Below are 22,420 nucleotides of genomic sequence, written 5' to 3' on the forward strand. Positions count from 1 at the left end.
GTTGAGATCGCTGTTGAAAAACTTGCTGTTGTTGTTGTTAAAGCTGACCTAGATTACATTCATGTTATTGCTACTGCCAGCGGAGGGAAAATGTTGTTGACTCAGAGTGAAACACACCTGTGGGGGTGATGATCTTGTCCTCGGACAGCGTTAGCGTAGGAGCTTGAGCTAGACAGTTGTTGAGGAATGTGACACTTCCTTCCACCAAGGTTAGCAAACTGTTGATACACACCCACAACCTTTATATCTAGCTTTATGGTTTGCCGCCAGCGCCTCCACAATTTTGACCCCGGTGAACCTCCCTTAAGATGTCCTCAAAGCCGTGCTGTAAGCCAAGCCCATCTGATAGGCGCCACAGTCGTAGAGGATTTTTGGCAATGCTTTTTGATGTGGCCGAATGCTCGACACCGGTTGCAGCGACGTAATCCATTTTATAAGGGAACTCAACTTGAAACCGTTGCCGACAAAGTGTCTCTGACCTCATGTATTTCTTTTATTGTTTCTTGTCGTCAATAGCCGCCGGTTCGAGCATGACAAAAACACAAGTTGACAAACTGTTTTGTCCAAATCGGCTCTTTGCCTGTTGCCAAACCGAACCGTGTGACCAGCAGAGGTAAGACGTTGTTAATGTTGTCATCCGGTATAGAATGATGAATACCTACGTTTGACAACACGATACAGGATCTCTCTTTTTTTGGCTGCGTCACGAATGGGACGGCACTTTTTGGCAGTCAATGCTTTAGTAATAGCTCTGTAAGCCGCATCAGAGTCTACTGCTAGAGTTATTGGAAATGCATTTTAGGAATACTTTGTGAAGAGACAGTTTTATATTAGTGCATCGGTAATTTACACCAACTTTGCTAAGGCGCGTCCACTTTATTCCGCTCGTTTATACAGAATGTCCAACATTGGGCTTGCTTACAGATCAGTGTTATCCTTAATGTGCTTAACATATACACCTATCGAGAGTTTTATCGGGACTCATGTGACCTGTACTCAGCCTACTACAACCGAGATGTGCCAACTATCTTGTCTATTGATCTAATGAGACCGTTTAAGTTTTCGCAATGATTAACCACAATAGGGGGTGGCTTGTGGGAGGCTGGTTGTTCCTGGCATCCAGAAGGACGGCTGGGATTCTTGATGTTGCTGTTGTTAGTTGATGAGTTATTGGTTGTAGTTTTTCCAATATTGTTTAAGTTTCTGGCAGTCTGCTGCCTTAGTCCGGTAGAAGTACTGTGAGTTTCGATGGGTCTGGTCGGTTGATGAGCACCCTGCCACCTCAATGTCAGTGTCAATGTCCGATAGTTCCAAGAGAAGCGGTTAGCAAGTATTATAACAGTTTTGGGGCTATTGGAGTTTTGAACTTTGCTGACTGAAATCGGTGAAGTAGATTAAAGACGACGGTTGTTGATCTTGAGGGTTCCGCTGTGCTCCCTAAATCTTTTCTTAGATCGTTCGAATCTGTCCATTCCGTCTGTAATGATGAGAACGTAAGGTTGATACTAAGAGTTATTGGGGTCGGCTTCGGTAGGGTTAGTGTTCCAATTATGACATTTTTTAGTCCCCCACGTATGCCCGTTTCGTATTCGGCGGTGCGCGTGCATCGATCGCCAGCTCCAGAGTGGGACGATAAAGATCTTCAGGGCGTGTAAGTGGTGGAACCCTAGATATATATACGGAGTCCGAATCTGAGATAAAGCATAGATCGAGTAACCGACCTAAAGAGTTTTTAACATGGTTAATTTGTTCCAGGGTCATGTCTAAAATACCTGCAATAAAATCATTATGTGAGGAAGGTGTTAAAGCTAAACTATTTTCATTTTTTGACCAGTTAATTGGTGGTATGTTAAAATCACCCAGAACCACTAACTGATCCACATCTGATAATAACGTAAAAACGGACTGTATGGCCGCTAGGTGAAACTCATACGTGGATGGGTCGGCCTTGGGAGGGATGTAAGAACATGTAATAAATAAAAACCTACCAGGAAGCGCAAGTTTAACACAAATGAATTCGATATCGCCGAATTGAAGGTTAATCTCCTCGGATACAAGTTTAGAGTCGACAGAAATTAACACTCCACCCCCAGATCCGAGTGATTGATCAAGCCTGTATATTACATACCTACTCGGAAAATTTTCAGAGCTAAGAATTTACGAAACCAGCCATGTTTCGGTAAAAACAATTATTTGGGATGCAAAAGAAAAGCTCTCAGAAAACAAAGTAGGAAGCTTAGTACGCAACCTTCTTGTGTTCTGATAGGAAAGAATGAGAGACGATTTTAGTTTTTTGCGAGGGTTTGCTCAGTGGCTTTTGTTTGGGGGAGTTTTACCGCCGCAGATCGATTAATTTTCTTTTTTTTATGTCCCGGTCGATGTTCTTGGACGAAAATGTGTTCCGGCCAGAACTTGGTTGAGCACATTTTGTCAAATTCCACCGAGGGGACGCGAATCTTAAATGATGATACTTATTCTGTTTAAATTTAGTTATGTTATCCACCTTAGTGTCGGCTTTCGTTCGGCTTGTATGTATGCCAATACGTCTGACTCAGACGTATCCTCGGAAAGCCGGGAAACAAATATATGTTTCTCAGGTGGGATTACCTTTAGGGGCTTTGGTGTAGCAGGTTCTAATCCTGCACCGCCAGCGCACGCCGGTAGTCCGGGCACGAAATTCCCCTGCAGTGTATCGGGTGGGTTGATGTTAATGGAGATTGGCTATGTAGGAGCCAGGAGCCTTGAAGCAGACAAACTATCTAACGATTTCCTACCATCATGTCCAGAAAATTCGGATGCAGAAGTTTTCGTACTCACCGGAGTGTTGGCCAAAGGCGTTCCAAACAGCTGCGGCGACACTTCAGTGTTCTGAAGGTAAGAAGTGGGAGCGAGAAGGGAACTAGTGATCTGCGGCACACAAGAGTTTGATTTTTACGCTTTGGAGACTCATTTAACAATTGGACATTATTAAATTGGGTGTCCAGCGCCGTGAGCAAATCGCTGGCTTTAGCGCCGAGCACCTCACGAAAACCATTTTTTGTCTGCCGCATAAAAGATCTCATTTCCCTTTGAGTCCCCCACACATTTGGCATGAACCGTATTATCACAAAGCAAACACAAAACGCCCGGCTGGTTAGTTGTAATTATTTTGTTACAAGATTTTAAGTAGTAGACAATTTCAGACATAATGATTTATAATTATTATTTTTAAGCACTATTTAATCGAAAAAAGCCCACTGTGCGAGAACAGAAAAAGAAGAATAAAAACAAGATAAGTTTTAGATATGCACACTATAAGAAGTGTGAGGGAGCGGGGGAATAGATTGAAATCAAGATAAGGTATAGATAAACAACACGAGAGAGGCGCGAGCGGGAGAGGAACCGTTTATCGCGAAAGACGAGAAATAGGAGAATGTGAAAATAATTTAAGTAAATTGAGAGTTTAAACAAAAGAAACAAAAGCTACACAGTTTAGTTCACTGCGCGGAAGGCAAACGGCTGAAGGTTTTATTTATACAAAGAAATTCGTATCGGTTTAAGCGTACATATATTCGTAAATAGCCAACAAAGTTAACGAGAGTAGAAAAAACACATCCGTTCGCTTCAGAAGAGAATCTTCTTCTTGTTGCTAGGTACCAAAAAGATCCCACAAGGTGGCGGGGATTATGGACTGGAAAATTATTTGAGTCTCGCCCACGTTGCTGCCTAAAAATATAGCAGATCTCCCCTGGTCCTAGATTGTCCTGCTTTCCAAGCATAATCTCGGTCCAAGACTACCTCAGATAGATTGTATACACTTTGGTCTATGAGCAAGAGGTTTTCGTTGGTGTCAAAGAGCCTGACGATCGCCTCGATTTGGGTTGCACGCTCAATACGGTCCCTGCTAGGTACTTCAATGGCACCAATTCCTACAACAGAGATGGACAGAAGGTTGGGTTCGTTCATCAAACAACGGTCGGTCAGCTCAAGACGCACATGGCCAAAACGCAACTGTTTCAGTACTAGTGCGGGACTTCTCATTTTATTCAACATGAACGATGCCTCTTTCAGAAAGCACTAGCTGCATGTATCCACTACCCTGAGCGATAGGAATGTGCTCTCTGTGGCCACAAGCAAGAAAAATGTTAACATGGTCTTTCGACGAAATTATTCTATTAATCGCGTTGAATTGAAGTTCGTTTTCAATGCTTACTACGTGCTTACTAAATTTGCATTAGGCTGCTAAAGAAAATAAAAATATATATGTTTCAAGGTAAATTCATGGAGTCAGGATAACCTACATTTTTTATTCCGAATGGAGGACGTTTCGAATAAATTTTTCTGTTGTGCAAGTACCTCGTCTATGTACTGAGACACAGTTCCCTTTATCCGGGAATTGGTCGCTACGTCGCTTAATGTCAGGATGAAAAGATCGCGTTTCGGTAAGCTATATTAGATAATACTCGTATATCGAAATAATATAAATAATAATATATATATAAAATATAATATATATATAAATAATAATATAAATAATAAATAATATATAAAGAAATATTGTTCCGATTTGAAATATCTTTCGTAAATCAATAGATATTGACTAAAAATGTTACACAGAGTCAAACAATGACAAACAATATAATGTTATGAACGCCAGTTTTCCAGGGTTTATGGGCGTTATAGTGGGCGTGGATTCTGAAATAAACTTGGTGCGTAGGGACCTCAAACATATGTCTGCTTTGTATCTCTTATAGTTCCTGAGATCTCAGCGTTCATATGGACAGACGAACGAACAATCGGACAATGCTTAATCGACTCGGCTATTAATCCTGATCAAGAATATATATACTTTATACGGTTGGAAACGCTTCCCTCTGCCTGGTACATACTTTTCAATGAATCTAATATACCTTTTTACTCTTTACAAAGTTATAATATTTTTTGGACTGCAAGTGGTTACGGAGAACGAACTGTCCTCGATACTCTGATCCACTGAATATGTCCAATGACTTGACAAACACAATCTGCAAAACCGCTTTTTAAAGTTAAACAAATGATTAAAATTATATATTAACCACATTCGCCTCCAGAACTTCCAAATCGTACCTAACAAATCCGCCAAGCGTGGTCTCGTCGCCATAAGTTATCACAATCTTATCGTTCCGATGGTTTAATACTCGGGCAATGCCTACCATGGTGGAAGAAAAAAGTTTACGAATATGCTTCAATGAAAAAAGACAATTATAATTTAGACAAACGAAAAATATTTTAAATTTTAAGCCTATTTTACTTGTTCTACAAAAAAAAAGAATGGTAGGTAACTTTTGGGCAATTTTATCGAGTTATTGTTGTAACAAATAAATAACTAATAATTTCATGTTGCAAATTAAAAGGCGCATACTACAGAAACAAATCAAAAGGCTTAAATCCGAAACTTGTCAAGAATATGTGAGAATAATAATAATAATAATTACTATAATACTATTTATATAACTGTAATGTAAGTTTATTAACAGAAAAAACTATTTTCATTTAAACTGCTTGAAATTGATGACAATGCCACCGGCACAAAAAATGGTCTTTTGGTTTTAAATTTGTTAGCATTTGTTGTAGAAGGTTGCAACCATGAGCATCAGGAAATTCACTATCTAATTTAAACTCACCTTGGTAAGGAAGACGTTATTTGAACTAACCACTGACAACTTAATATAGGCCCAAAAATACTTGATTCCTGCTTAGTTCCACAACCTGATGACAATAACATACTTGGTCTCACGCAACAAGTTCAACTGAAAGGAAAGCGCGTGAGACTTTGCTGGACTATTTAATGTGAATGCATAAAATAACAAAAAAAAATTTAGTTCACAGGAGACTGAAATGACAAGAGAAGGCACTAGTCTCACAAGCTTTCAATGTACCATCAGCCTATTTTTGACTGTCCAGACCATGCTGCCAGAAATCCCATACAAATTAAAGAAATTTTACTCTGTTTACCAATTAAAAAGAATTATGCTACCAACAACCAGCTCCAAAACAATTTTTATACTCGTCACTCGTAGAGTAAAAGGGTATATTAGATTCGTTGAAAAGTATGTAACGGGTAGAAGGTAGCGTTTCCAACCCTATAAAGTATAGTCGAGTCGATTAAGCCATGTCCGTGAATCCGTCCGCCCGTCTGTCTGTCCACCTGTCTGTATGAACGCTGAGATCTCAGGAACTATTAGAGATACAACGTTGAGATTTAGCATGAAGATACTTGAGCGCTGACGCAGCTTTTTGTAGAAAAGCTGATATCTTAGAAACTATAAGTGATAGAAATGTGGGATTAGGCATGCTGTTTTTTATGATGCCGCAATGCTTTTTTCCCCATCTAGCCACACCCACTATAACGCCCACAAGCCGCGAAAAACTGGGGCATCCACATTCTTATAATCTATATCTGCGTTTGACATTGTATAACATATTTTTGTCAATCTCTATTGATTTATCAAAGATTTTTCAAATCGGAACATTATTTCGCTAATTGTGAAGTTTCCTCTATATTATTATTTCTCACTTTCACTCGGGCCCGCTGTGGCAAGGATCCTTTAAGTTATAAATTGATTTGTAAAGTTTCACTTATTTATTTCCCCTAAACCTGTTAAGGTAAAGGATAGTATAATTGGTTTAACAATATTTAATTGTTACACATTTGTTTCCCCTAAGCCTGTTAAGGTAAAGGATAGTATAATATGTTTTATTTAGTTGAATTTAAACTAACTTAATGGTCTGATCCGGCTGCAGCTAGAAGCCTTCGCGTGGTCGCAGCGCTGTCACCAAGGTGGGATTGTCCCCAGAGTGCGGAGTCGGTGATTTGGCCACTTCTGGCAGGGCTCTGTGTGATTGCCCCCAGAGTGCAGAGTCGGTAGTTTCCCTATTCCGTGTGTTGGCCACCGGATGTGGCCCGCAACTCGGCAGTTTCCCAATTCGGGAACTGGGTGTGTTAACTTGCATATGGGCCCTGGTTGTATGCTTTGTATCTGTATCTGCTTGATAACTCAATCGAGCAGGCTCATCGAAGGACATTTTGTTATCCGTGCACTTTGCGGGCATAGAGCTAAGTTTTCTTAACTCTAGGCAGTATCCGCGCACGCAAATGCAAAGATAGTAAGCTAGACTCACCTTTAGTGAATATGTCTAAGATTTCAACAGTCTGAGGTTGGCTGGCTTTCCAGAAGATTTTTATGTTTTGCAAGGTACCTAATACCATGGGAGATAAAACAAAAATACCCCACAAGGTGGCGGGCATTATGGCCCCGCAACGAATGCGGATCAGAGAGTGCGAATCTCCATCCCCTTAAGGAAAACTACGTGTAAGTCCACCGCGTTGTGGGTCACTATTTCAGCCTTTCCGATTACCGGATTGTTTAAATAGTACTTTACTACGATCGTGCTGGTCCCCAGTCTGTGGGCCGTAACATCGCCCGACCATATGGCTTGGAATGCCAAAAATATTACTTATTATCAGCCGATAAAGGAAAATTAACTTACTTACACTTAAGCTGCTTCTGTCAAAGGGGAAGAGGTTTTCGTTGGTGTCGAAGAGCCTGACGATCGCCTCGATTTGGGTTCCACGCTCAACACGGTCCCTGCTAGATACTTCAATGGCACCAATTCCTACAACAGAGATGGACAGAAGGTTGGGTTCGTTCATCAAACAACGGTCGGTCAGATCAAGACGCACATGGCCAAAACGCAACTGTTTCAGTACTAGTGCGGGACTTCTCATTGTATTCAACATGAACGATGCCTCTTTCAGAAAGCACTAGCTGCATGTATCCACTACCCTGAGCGATAGGAATGTGCTCTCTGTGGCCACAATCAAGAAAAATGTTGACAAGGTCTTTCGACAAAATTATTCTATTAACCGCGTTAAATTAAAGTTCGTTTTCAATGGTTACTACGTGCTTACTAAATTTGCATTAGGCTGCTAAAGAAAATAAAAATATATATGTTTCAAGGTAAATTCATGGAGACAGGATAACCCACATTTTTAATTCCGAATGGAGGACGTTTCGAATAAATTTTCTGTTGTGCAAATATCTTGTCTATGTACTGGGACACAGTTCCCTTTATGGAGAAATTGGTCGCTACGTCGCTTAATGTCAGGATGAAAAGATCGCGTTTCGGTAAGCTAACACCGTGAATAAACTCCAACTCAGAAATTTTAAGGTGTGAAATAATTTCCTTGTAGTTGCGCACGTTATCAACGGTAAACTCCCAATCCAGTCGTAGATAGAACATTCATAACCCGGTCTTATGAAAAGTGTTAAAAAATTGTGAAAAACGGTTTTTCGTAAATCGATAGGTAACAACAAAAAACAAGAAGAAACGTTATAGTCGAGTGCCGCGACTATAACATACCCGTTACTGGTTAACACAATTGTAAAATATTCACCGCAAAAGGTGTCAAATAAGCATGTTTACTAACTGATGATGACGGAACTGTGCATGTGAGGACTTATATCCAACATTTCTTCATATATTATATAACTAAATATTGTTCAGATTTGAAAAATCTTTCGTAAATCAATAGATATTGACTAAAAATGTTACACAGAGTCAAACAATGACAAACAATATAATATTATGGACGCCAGTTTTCCGGCGTTATAGTGGGCGTGGATTCTGAAATAAACTTGGTGCGTAGGGACCTCAAACATATGTCTGCTTTGTATCTCTTATAGTTCCTGAGATCTCAGCGTTCTTATGGACAGACGAACGAACAATCGGACAGGGCTTAATCGTCTCGGCTATTAATCCTGATCAAGAATATATATACTTTATACGGTTGGAAACGCTTCCCTCTGCCTGGTACATACTTTTCAATGAATCTAATATACCTTTTTACTCTTTACAAAGTTATAATATTTTTTGGACTGCAAGTGGTTACGGAGAACGAACTGTCCTCGATACTCTGATCCACTGAATATGTCCAATGACTTGACAAACACAATCTGCAAAACCTCTTTTTAAAGTTAAACAAATGATTAAAATTATATATTAACCACATTCGGCTCCAGAACTTCCAAATCGTACCTAACAAATCCGCCAAGCGTGGTCTCGTCGCCATTAGTTATCACAATCTTATCGTTCCGATGGCTAAATACTCGGGCAATGCCTACCATGGTGGAAGAAAAAAGTGCACGGCTATACTTCAATGTAAAAAGACAATTATAATTTAGACAAACGAAAAATATTTAAAATTTTTTTTTTTTTTTTTTTATAGCTTTGCTTTTTTTTATTTATTGAATCTACTCTTAATTTTAAAACTAACAATAAGTTTACGAATCTTAACATTAAAATTTAACTAACAGTATACTTAGACTGCATTCTGGTTGCGCGACCCTCAGGTCGTTTGCTGGGTGGGTAGGTCATTGCGACGAAGGCGTGATTGGTTGCTCAACCTTGTTAGACCTCTCGCCAGGTGGTTAGGGTGCACCGATAGCTTGGTGAAGTACTTTACCTTTTGTTCTGCGATCACGTTGGACAATGTCGATATTGCTATTGCTGGAATTATGTCAGTGGTCCGGGATAGGCTGCACTGCGAGTAGCAGATAGATGGCTTGATGACGACATGTTCACTTTGAACAGACAGTAATGCCCTACAATAATTTTGAAAAAAAATCAAATCCTTAATATTAGCGAAATAATTTATCTAGGTGTCCACTGCCAAAGTCGTCTAACATGGCGAAGGCTCTTAAGTCACACAGTCTCCACTGGATCACGAAATTCCAATCTTTGTTGCGCGAGACCAACGAAGCATAAGTCGGCATCTTTTAAATAATTTAATTCTTTTCATTCCTTTTTCTATGACCCAATCAGTTTCAATTAGTTCCCAAAAAAATATTTTTAGAAATATACTGCGACTTATAATCCGTTATTGCTTTTGTGACAACCGCAAAAAGAGACCAGAATCTTGAGACTGAAAGATGATATCAACTTCCTTTTCAGAGTTGAGAGAAGATTATCCTATTGCAGATACTGATTCATGCGCCCCTCGAGTTTTAAACAAGAAGATACTCTATAGTCGAGTCTAGTGACTATGAAATACCCGTTACTGTTTTACACAATTTTGAAATATTCATTTTGCTAGTGGAAATTCATAAGGCACCACCTATTTTGTATTATTATATTTTAGTTTCAGTGAGCTTGGAACTTAGTTTTTCCCGGCTAGTGACAATTATCGGGTGGTAAAACAATGGTCCCAGGGCTAATTCTCACCTGGCGGTGAGAACACTGCCTTACCTTAATTTCTAGAAATAATGCCCATAATAAGTTTTGAAATATTATTTTTTTCCATTCCTTTTACCTTTTATGCTAAAGAGTATAAATAATAAAGTGAAACTCACCTCAATATTGTTCTATTATTATTTATTTGAGCATAAACTAAATCTTTGGTGGCGAATTCATAACGCAGCTCATTAACGTGCTCAATTTTGTGTGAGAATTCGTTTCATCGTGAAGGGATACTTTGAGCACAAAGTGCATTCCACTCGGTATTTTGTTTTCCGACTTTCTAAATTTTAGGTTTGACACAGTGTCACATTCTGCACTTCAATAACGATAGGTTGTGTTTGGTGTGCTGTTTTCGCCTTAGAGATATATACGAAATTTTAATCAATAATTATCTGATTTAGGCCTTAGAACCTTACAATTATAAGATTACGGCCTAGAAAGTGTTTTGTTTGCAAACGCCCATCTGGAGTCACGTTTACTATACCATTGCTTTGACCGTCCAGCTTAAAGAGCGCACCGTTTTTAATGGATTTAAGCTGAACCTTGCGGCGCGGAGCTGCTAAAATGGATGCCCTTATATTTGTCGCAACCAGATGAAGTGCTTTTAACTGCAATTAAAAAATATATTTTTGTTATAAAAAGTTCTCGGAGAGATCACACTTACCAATTAGCTTTAAACTGGTTGGTTGCAACTTTATAACCTTTCCGGGATTTAGGGCTCGTACTCGGCTCAATATTAAATCCTCACTTTGGTACTCAACCTCTGAAATTTTTATTTTGGTATTTTTACCCTAGCCAATCAAATTTAAATAATAATAAATAATACAATATAATAAATATAATAAAATATATTAATATATTATATATAATATAATATATAAATAAATAATATAAATAATATAATATATATAAATATAATATATATAATATAATATATAAACTACTACATATAATCGCTTAAGAAAGTATGCATGTGAATATGGGCACTGGTTGTATGCTCTGTATCTGTACCTGCTTGATAACTCAATCGAGCAGGCTCATCGAAGAACATTTTGATATCCGTGCACATTGCGGGCATAGAGCTAAGTTTTCTTAACTCTAGGCAGTATCCGCGCACGCAAATGCAAAGATAGTAAGTTAGACTCACCTGTAGCCGTGAATTTGTCTAAGATTTCAACAGCCTGAGGTTGGCTGACTTTCCAGAAGATTTTTATGTTTTGCAAGGTACCTAATACCATGGGAGATAAAACAAAAAGACCCCACAAGGTGGCGGGCATTATGGCCCCGCAACGAATGCGGATCAGAGAGTGCGAATCTCCATCCCCTTAAGGGAAACTACGTGTAAGTCCAACGCGTCGTGGGTCACTATTTCAGCCTTTCCGATTACCGGATTGTTTAAATAGTACTTTACTACGATCGTGCTGGTCCCCAGTCTGTGGGCTGTAACATCGCCCGAACATATGGCTTGGAATGCCAAAAATATTACTTATTATCAGCCGATAAAGGAAAATTAACTTACTTACACTTAAGCTGCTTCTGTCTAAGAGGAAGAGGTTTTCGTTGGTGTCGAAGAGCCTGACGATCGCTCTCGATTTGGGTTCCACGCTCAATATGGTCCCTGCTAGATACTTCAATGGCACCAATTCCTACAACAGAGTTGGACAGAAGGTTGGGTTTGTTCATCAAACAACGGTCGATCAGATCAAGACGCACATGGCCAAAACGCAACTGCTTCAGTACTAGTATGCGGGTCCTCTCATTGTATTCAAAATGAACGATGCCTCTTTCAGAAAGCACTATCTGCATGTATCCACTACCCTGAGCGATAGGAATGTGCTCTCTGTGGCCACAAGCAAGAAAAATATTGACAATGTCTTTCGACAAAATTGTTCTATTAACCGCGTTAAATTGAAGTTCGTTTTCAATGCTTACTACGTGCTTACTAAACTTGTATTAGGCTGCTAAAGAAAATAAAAATATATAAGTTTCAAGGTAAATTCATGGGGATAGGACAACCTACATTTTTAATTCTGAATGGAGGACGTTTCGAATAAATTTTCTGTTGTGCAAGTACCTCGTCTATGTACTGAGACACAGTTCCCTTTGTGCGGAAATTGGTCGCTACGTCGCTTAATGTCAGGATGACAAGATCGCGTTTCGGTAAGCTTACATCGTGAATATACTCCAACTCAGAAATTTAAAGGTGTGGAATAATGTCCTTGTAGTAGCGCTCGTTATCAACGGTAAACTCCCAATCCAGCCGTAGAGCGCTGACATTCATAACCCGCCGATTATTTGCATCCTCCACTTCTATCTTAACTTCAAACTGGTTCGCACTGTTTTTCAAGAACACAAGTGAGGAGTGGTGTTTCAGTGGACAGAACTGACACAGGTTGTGGCTAACATAGAGCGTTAGGAATCGCGGACGCACGCAATGCACCTTAGTGGTCTCGTACGATTGACGCATTGCCGGGCTAAATGAGGCTAGGGTGTTACGCATTCGATAAGTAAATTCCTGAGACGGTTAGGGGTCAGAAAGCAGATCTGCGCAAGATAAACAATTTTCTGGTTTTTCTTTAGCGCGACCTTGACGGCAGTGTGGGCTGCCAGCTTCCATCATCAAAAAGCTTCTGGGACACAAAAAAAGATCGAGCGCCATTGATTTCAGTTGTGACCACTTGAGACTACCAGGCGTAGTTGCAGTTTCAATGCTTTTACACTGTTAACATCATAGGGTAATATCACAATATTAGGAATTCGATTTAGCTCTTCAAATATCTTAAGCTAAGCTTGTATAGACAACAGCGATATATATAAAGTATGATTAATATATAATACTTTATATATGTTTAATATATATGCCTGGTCGTAAATTGCTGAAATCATCTATTATAATACCCAAACAAGGAGGCTTAAACATAAATTTTTTAATAAATAGCGAAATAATGTTCAGATTTGGAAAATCTTTGGTAAATCGATAGATATTGACAAAAAAAATGTAATACAAGGTCAAACCAAGACATACACTATAATATTATAGACGCCACATTTTTTCGGGTTTTGTGGGCGTTAGAATGGTCGTGGCCGGATTAATACTAGGGGCAAGTTGCAGTGGCATCTTTTAAATACGTATTTTTAAACACAACTTTCTAACTCTTTCAGTTCCCGAGATTTTCGATTTGCTGGTTTTTCGGGTTTTGTGAACGTTAGAGTGGGCGTGGCTTGATCGAAAAAAAAATAGTATAAGGGGCATCATAAAAACCTTCATGCTTAATCCGAACTTTCTAGCACTTATAGTTACCCAGATATCAGCTTTTCCAGAAAATGCGAAAACCGTTATTTGAGCTTGGTGTGCGTAAGAGTGGGTGAGGGATAATGCTACCACCATAAGATTCGCTAGCATCTCAATATTGTACATGCTGAATTTCAACTTTCTAGCTCTAATACTTCCTGAGATTTCAGATATTTAAGTTTTTCTTGATTTTGGTTTGTTAGAGTGGGTATGGCAGGATGCTGAAATAAACTTGCGTTTCGTAGGGACCTCAAGAACCTTTACACTGAATCTCAACTTTGTATCGTTTATAGTTCCTGAAATCTCAGCGTTCACACGGACGGACGGACGGACGGACGGACGGACGGACGGACGAACGGACAGACGGACATGGCTCAATCGACTTCGCTTTGATCCTGATCAAGAATATATATACTTTATATGGTCGGAAACGCTTCCTTCTATCTGTTACATACTTTTCAACGAATCTAGTATACCCTTTTACTCCACGAGTAACAGGTACAAATGCCCAAGAAAAAATATTATAATGAAAATACTCGTTACTTGGTTAACCAATTAAAAACCAAGATAAGACTAAAATATGTTACACAAGGTCACACGAAGACATACATTATAATATTATACATGCCTCAGTTTTTCGCGGTTACAGTGGGCGTAGCCAGATGAAAACTCACGCAGTTAAAGAGAACACATATTTAATCTTAACTTTTTAGCTCTAATACTTTCTTCGATCTCTCCGAAATAAACTTGCGCTGCGTAGAGACCCGAAGAATCTGTCTGCTTAATCTCAACTTTGTAGCTCTTATAGTTTCTGAGATCTCAGCGCTCATACGGACAGTCGGGCAAAAAGTTATGGCCTAATCGACTTCGCTATTGGTACTGATCAAGAATACATATACTTTATAGTAGTATATATCTATCGAATCTACGAGTAGCGGTATAAAAACAAGTATATAGGTAAAGATTTATTCGAAAATTATAAAAACTATATTGTACAAATCCGAGTTCAATGAAATCCAAAATCTAGGCTTAATAACCAAAACCCTTGGCTGATAACCTTGTATTTACCGCCGGCAACTTTAGGCTATGAATTGTGTGATTGTAAAATTTAAAAACCTGTAAATAACTCTTTAAATACGCAAAACACAACACAATTTTAATTTCCAAAAATGCTGAGACTTTTAGGCAAACACACACGTAGCCAAAGGCGATTGAGGCAACCAACAACACCTGAGTGTATGTTTAACAAGGTGCACCACAATCTGCGATCGGGTGTTCCGAGAAAGCTCATTTTTGATGACGCGACAAACTGCAAAATGCCCTAAGATCATAGGCAACTGCTGGACAGGATCAGAGCTCTGCAAGACCAACTCGATGCATTGCAGCTTCCTTCCTCGGTACCATCGGCACCGGCGGTACGAGCAACAATTCGCCTGCCCTGTCACTAACAACCCGAAATCGTGATTCGCTCAAGTGGACATTGCTATGGCTGAAATGGATTTAATTATTTACCCGCCAGCGGTAAATAAATACGACAGACTGAAGACCCAGCTGCTCGACAAATTTGCAGTCAGCCGAATCAAAGCCACACCGTCCGATTTTGAAAGGTGAGCTTCAACGGCAAGCCAAAGATTGGTCTATGTCTATCGCACGGTCTCAGAAGTCTACCAGAAATTACCACCGTTCACATCTCGCAACACAGATTCGGATTCTGTGATCTCAATCATGCCACGTTCACAAACTATGCAAAATATCAAACAAATCGAGCTTAAATTTAAGGGACAAACGAAACCGTCATTCACACCTACGTTAGCGTGGTGGTTGATGTTAAGGTGGGACTTCGCCAAAAAACTAATTGATGCCTACACCAACTAGCCGTTACTGTTTTACATAATTTTAAAATATTTATTTTGCTAGTGGAATATCACAAAGCGCCACCTATTGTAAAGGAAAGCATGTTAAGTAACTTATAGTAACGTCACTGTCCATGTGAGGCCTTATAACCTACATTTCTTCATAAATAGCAAAATAATGTTCCTATTTGAAAGTCTTTGGTAAATAGATAGATATTGACAAAAATATGTTATACAAGGTCAAACGAAGACATCCACTGTAATATTATTGACACCACAGTTTTCCCCGTTTTGTGGGCGTTAAAATGGGCGTGTCCAAATAAAAACTCGTGTGAAGTTGCAGTGGCATCTCTAAAATACGTATTCTTACGCCTAACTTTCTAGCTTTATAACTCCCGAGAATATTGCATTTTTGGTTTTTTTTGGGTTGGCTAGATGGGAAAAAAAATTTGAATTTGGGGCATCACAAAAACCTACATGTTACATCGGAATTTTCTATCAGCTTTTGCGAAAGCCAGATAATGGTACCACCATAAGATGCGCTGGCATGTCAAGATTATACATACTTAATTTCAACTCTCTAGCTTTAAAAGTTTCTGATATTTCAGCGATTTTAGTTTTTCGTGATTTGTGGGCGTTATAGTGGGAAATAAATTTGCTGAAATAAATTTGAAAAGTCTGTCTGCTCAGTCTCAACTCTGTAACAGAACAGGGAACAGGGTTTCAAAATCAAGCTTGCTATGAGCATAGTTAACCGGGCAAAAATCGAACAGCGTCTTTTTAAGATCGAGCTAGCGAGTGCCTAAACCCCAAGAAGTACTCAGTTTACCCCATTTACAAGCTTCAGTAGCTTCTCTATCGTAAAATTACTGTGAAGGAGCCTCATAAACGAAACGTTTCTGTCCAATGCGTGAATTGCCTGGAATACATACATACAAAGCTTCTGCAGTCTGCGTTTCATGGGGTAATCTTCAAAGAAAAGGGTTTTACTGGTAGAAGAGGAGCTTTTCGGGCTTCTTTTTCCTTATGTTTATTTATGTTATAGGACACAACGTTGGCTCTCAGTCTCTCCCAGAACTAAAGCCTTCTCCAGCTGGCCGTTGGCAGATAGCCCATCGCTCCGGGTCCGCTAGCTGCTGATCTGGAGCGTTAGCTTATCGGCGCAACCAATGTTGTGCAGTTCCCCGGGAGCAAATTCAACGCAGCTAAATATTGGATCACACGGCCGCACATGTTGCCGCCTTTTGAAAGTGGAGCGAATGGGTAGGGAAGAGTACATTGCTAACTTAGATTTATATTGTACCAACAGATTTTAGTGCCAACGGTATGAGGAAAATCTGGTTGAAATAATTGCATCTCTGCTTACATCAAAATATACAAGTTAATCTCCCAACAAAAGAAAACGACCCTCTAAGGGAAATCCGTCTCGGGTACTACTTCTTCGGCTGATCAAGCGCGTTTTCCACATTTTCTTTAAGAAAATAATCACAAATTTTTATAGATATTAAACCTCCTAGAGCATTACAGAAGAAGTTGGAGACATGGTACAGGTACTGGTCTTTACGTTCATAATGCAATTACAATCCGCGTACTCTCATAGTAATGAGAACACAAAGGTAGACACAATTTAGATTTCAATAAATATTGAGCTAATATTTCATTTACAGAAAAAATTTAGCGATTTTTTTTGCATAGGCAGCGGGGTGATACCACATTAGTTGGAAGACGCGTAGGAAGTAGTCGTGGCCGTAAGCAACCATAATATAATCATAGCACAAGTAAAAAAATTCGGAACTTGTTAAAACAATATATTCATCAGATGAAAATACCAGCGAGGTTGGTAACTGTAAGTTTAAAAAAATTTGTCTGTAAACTAAGAAATATATATATATATATTTATTTAAAGAAGACTGGTCAAAATCCAAAATTACACAAGCGACCAAAAGAAGGAAAGAATCTAATAATGATTCTGACTGACTGACGATACAAACTGGTTGCAACGAAGAGAAAATTAAAAATAGATTAGTTTTTCTAAAATAAAAAAAATTAAAAACTATTTATAATTTTTAATGTTAATAGAACACAAATGAAAGGACCTTTTTTATTGTACATATAAGTATTTACTGTTACTACCACTACGACTTTCATATACCCGTTAATCTACTCTGTTTATTTCAAAATAATTATGACAGCAGTAGCTAATGACGACTGAAATTTAAATAGCGGGGACGTATAACGGTCGAATTAAAACATTTTTGATAAATATTGATACCCGTCACTCGTTGATTAAAAAGGTATAATGTATTGGGCGACTGAGGAGGATTGAAGTGCCACGTTGTCCACGTTGCTATAAGCTGATCGTAACCTTCTTGAAGCTTACCGTAGAACTTCTTCATTAGATTGTCCGCCCCCACAAAGTTGGTTCCGTTGTCACTGTAGAGGTGCTGAACCATCCCTTTCGTCCTGGTGAATCTGTCCAGCGCCAGCAAAAAATGTTCCGTGGTGAGGCCTGTCACCGCTTCCAAATGCACTGCCTTTGTTGCAAGGCAAATGAAAACGGCGATGTACCCCTTGTAGAAGCTGGTGCCTCGCAACCGTGCTCCCTTGAGCTCTATAGCGCCCTAATAGACCTAATAGATTAGGGGGGTTCACTCGATGAAGCGTCAAGTCTCCCATGAGCTGAGCCGAAGGGGAGGGCTGTGCCCGTACACATTGGACACATTTCCGCACAACTCTTCGAACTGCCTGCCTTCCTGTCACTATCCAGAACCGCTGGCGTGTATGCGCTAAAGTCAGCTGCGCACCTCCGTGCAGAGTCAAAACATACAAGTGCCGAATTACCAGCTCAGTGTAATGATGGGAACTTGGGAGTATTATCGGATGCCGGCGCTCATATGGCAAGTTAGAATGCCGTAGTCGCCCCCTCACTCGCAGGATGCAGGATTTACGATTCCCGTAAAGAGTAAAGAGTCAAACAATTTCGATGATGGTCAATTCGGTTGGAAACGAAAATGTTAGGCTTGGTGGTGCTTCTTGAATCAAGACAGAATTAAAAACTATAGAATATGTAAAAAATTATTTATTTTATTTATTATTATTAAGAACTCCCACTTAAGCGTGGTTCAAAAGAGCTACCCTAGATTTTTAAAAAGTAATGAAATCTTGTTCTTCTTCCGTAAGCTAAAATGCTGGCACCACAAATTCATGAAGTTTCAAGAAGCCATGAGCATCTTGCTATTCTGAACCACGTGTAGCTAAGAGCCAATTTCCAACTAAACTGAAGGCAGCTAGTCGGGTAACGGGTAGAAGAAACTGTTTTTGATGTCCGTATGTTCTTATCTATGCCTAGATCTCAGAAAACAAAAGAAGCTACTTCTATTTTTTCCCACCAGACAAATGATTATCAACTTAAAAGTCCCTTTTTACAAATTTTTAGACTCCACAGGGGGAGACCAACCAAGCATGATTATGCATCCTTTCAAATAATTAAATTCTTTTCATTCCTTTTTCTTTTTTCAAATTAAAAAATATGCCTGGTCCAATCAGAAATCAGTTTCCAAGAAAATACTTTTAGAAATATACTGCCTAAGAACCGCAGACGTTAAGGCACGATGTCCAGAATCTTGAGACTAAAAGACGATATTAACTTCCTTTTAAGAGTTGAGTGAAGATTATCGTATTCCGAATACTGATGCATGCGCCTTTCGCCCGCAGGGCGAGACGAAACAAAGTTGAGCTCCGATGCTGAGTTGAAAATAGCACGGAATGGAATGAAAAGGCCATCGTGAGCTGTAGCAAGCAACAACTATTGATTGGGATGCTATGTTTGATGGTGGATGATGTGATAATAAGAATGACCAAGAAATAAGGGGTCCACCTTGAGAATAAGCTTAAGCTGCGTAGAAATCTCAAGAATGTACATGCTTAATCCCAACTGTGCATCAAGCTCCATTTTCACCATTTTCTCTTGCAACCCTAAAATAACAAAGCGACAACAGGACTATTGCAGCAGTTTAGTGTCCGCCTCGCTTTACTATCTTTTCGTCAAGTCTCCCGGGGACCAATTTCTAGTAGAAGGAAGACAGCAGGGTACATGTATGACATGCATGGGTACACCCAAACAAGAAGTGTACCCGAATCATTTGTGCGTTTACGGCACTAAGAGTGTGATCGGCACCATAAAATAAGGGTGGTTGCCTTGTACTGATAATTTCGAATGTGCTCATACGCACAAACTATTCTGTTTCACACGGCACCCGAAACACTTAAAACTAAAAAAGGAGTGAGTGAAACACTCATGTAACAGTTAAAGAGAAACATGAGTGTTTCGGGTGTCTTCAATGCAATCTACCTACTTATTACAGTTTATTGCAGATGCGTAGAAGAATACAGATCATAAGGCAATCGCACTGCGAGTAGCAGATAGATAGCTTGATGACGACACGTTCACTTGGAACAGACATTAAAGCCCTCCAATAATGTTGAACAAAACTCAAATCCGGAAATTTAGGAAAATAACTTATCTAGGTTAGACGTCTAACATGGCGAAGGCTCTAAAGTCACACAGTCTCCACTGGATCACGAATTTCAAATCTTTCTTGCGCGAGACCAACGAAGCATAAGTCGGCATCTTTTTAATTCTTTTCATTTCTTTTTCTTTTTTCAAATTAAAAAATTACCAGACCCAATCAGAAATCAGTTTCAAAGAAAATATTTATAGAAATATACTGCGGCTTATAAGCGGATTATAACGCTATTGCTTTTGTGACAACCGCAGACAAAGAGACACGATGAAAGAGACTCGAAAAACCCATTCCGAAACATGAGTTTTGGGTGTCTTAAACTGTTTCGAATGAACAGGTCGTTGAGCATCGACCGAATAATTTTACATGAAAGGAAGGAAGGAAGTCCCAATAATTTTACATGAAAATAGCCCTTGAGAAAGCCCCAATAATTCCAGGATTTTCCGTGTCATCATGCAATCTACCTACTTATAACCGTTGATTGCAGATGCGTAGAGGAAAACAGATCATAAGAATACAGATCAATCGCATTGCGAGTAGCAAATAGATGGTGTCGGGAGCAGTCATCTAGCTAATACCAGAATTAAGGCTTACAATGGAAGAATCGGACATGGCCACGTATACAGCTAGGCAGCATGGTCCTCATCAAGGAGGACAACTTACCCCCTTGCGGTGGAGGCTCGGCAGGTCGGAGAGCACCGTCTCCGGAGATGATGGGGTCCATCGATTTGCGGTGATCCGCACTAGCTCTGGAGTGTGCAACCGGGCAACAAGAAAATTAGCTGTCCTGTCGAAACCACTTCGCTTGGACGTATGACTCTTCCAACGGGGGGAGTAAGTCGGGAGCAGCCATATAGCTAACACCAAAATCATGGCTTAGAAATATCTCGTTTATCTATAAGACAAGACGAGGTAAGTGCTCGCTCGTTTAGCTCTGCTAAAATAAATGAGAGAAAAATCTCTCGACCTTTTCTTTCGCACCCTTAACGGCACCGCATATTCTTCTACAATTATAATTTGTAAAAAAAATTTAGAAATAGGTACATAAATTATTGCCCTCCTCAAAACATTTGGTGACCCCGATGTGATCGTGAACGCGTGTGAAAGTTAAGAAATTATTAAATATCGTTTTAATAATTCCAAGCGCCTCTCACACAATTCGGTGTGAAGGTCAATGATCTCAATTCGCATCGGTTATGCCTGCTATTCGCTTATACATGCAAAGCAAATCTGCAGTCAGCATCGGCTGCTATACATTTCGAAAACTTATACACAACGCCGAGCGTTACATAATTTCGGTTGCTAAGCGTAGGTTTTTCGATTTTCGTTTCCATTCTACCCGCTACTTCTATTCTCGCTTTCGTCGCCGTTAGTCAAGTGAATCGGAAATCCAAAAATAATTCGAAATGTCAGAATCAAATACAACAGAACTTGTGCTACGTGCCCCAGACAACGAAGACTTTTATTAGGCAAAGTCGAGCTCCGTGGCGCGTCAACTTGCGGCGTTAAATACACTCCTAAGTGACGAACAGTTGGCCAAGTTCGATGAAAGTGAATTGCAGATGCGGTTAGTGTTAGTCGAGAGGATGAATTCCGATTTCGACTGCTTTCAACATAACCTCGAAAGGCTAGTGATCGCGCATAAGATTAATCACCGCGTACTGTAACACAAAAGGGAGACGCTATGTTCAACACGGTGGTGGTAACAAACGAAGACTTGTGAAATGTGGAAAAACTCCAGCATTTTCGTTCCTGCTTGGATGGCGCAGGACACTATTCGATCCCTGGAGCCCACTGAAAAGAATTATGACAGGGCCTTAGAACTTTTAATTGTACGCTTTGATAATACATTTTTGCATTTCCAGGCACACGTTCGGCCATTATTCAATGTACCAAGTGTGGAGAAGGGATCAGCAAGTGGTTTGCGGTAATTGAGCGACAAGGCAATTCACACTTGCGCGCCCTCAGTTCTATGGCAACTACGCAGAAAATTCTTTACGGTGTTTTGACCCATCTCATCTCTTCAAAGCTGGACCTTCAGAACAAGGAGAGGTGGGAAGATGGGTTGCCTGCAAAAGAGCTGCCGAATTGGGACAAATTTTCCACATTTTAAGAACTTCGGTGCCGCATAATGTTGAATTTGGAATGCGCTATGGTAGACCACACACCTTGCAAACAAGTGGTAAATGTAGCTACTAGAAATCATCGCACCGCACTTATTGCTTCGTCTTTCACATTGCCATTGTGTTTACTAACTGAGGCAAGGGAGCATTATTTGACGAATTGCCCACAACTTTTATGATTGACTTCAACTCAGCGCTACAACGTCACAGCACGTCCCTTGTAGCAACAACACATCTGAGTGGAAGGTACCGGAAAATCTCAAGCTCGCAGACCCTCCATAGACCGCATCTGTTTTGACCTGGGCGGGAGAGTTATATTTTGACCCCCGCTCAAGTCCTTGTGTAGTGGAGGAAATATTTCAAGTGATTATA

The 22,420-nt window shown here is 39.8% G+C and overlaps 1 non-coding gene and 1 pseudogene across 1 annotated transcript; both read right to left on the bottom strand.

Moving 5' to 3' along the window:
- Positions 1-2,422: 2,422 nt before the first annotated feature.
- LOC108118124 lies at positions 2,423-20,798 on the bottom strand (annotated as a pseudogene).
- Positions 11,246-11,376, bottom strand: LOC121530107. Its single transcript, XR_005993791.1, has one exon.
- Positions 20,799-22,420: the final 1,622 nt, after the last annotated feature.

Source organism: Drosophila eugracilis, unplaced genomic scaffold (assembly GCF_018153835.1).
Source record: "Drosophila eugracilis isolate 14026-0451.02 unplaced genomic scaffold, ASM1815383v1 contig_223, whole genome shotgun sequence".
NCBI classification, from domain to species: domain Eukaryota; kingdom Metazoa; phylum Arthropoda; class Insecta; order Diptera; family Drosophilidae; genus Drosophila; species Drosophila eugracilis.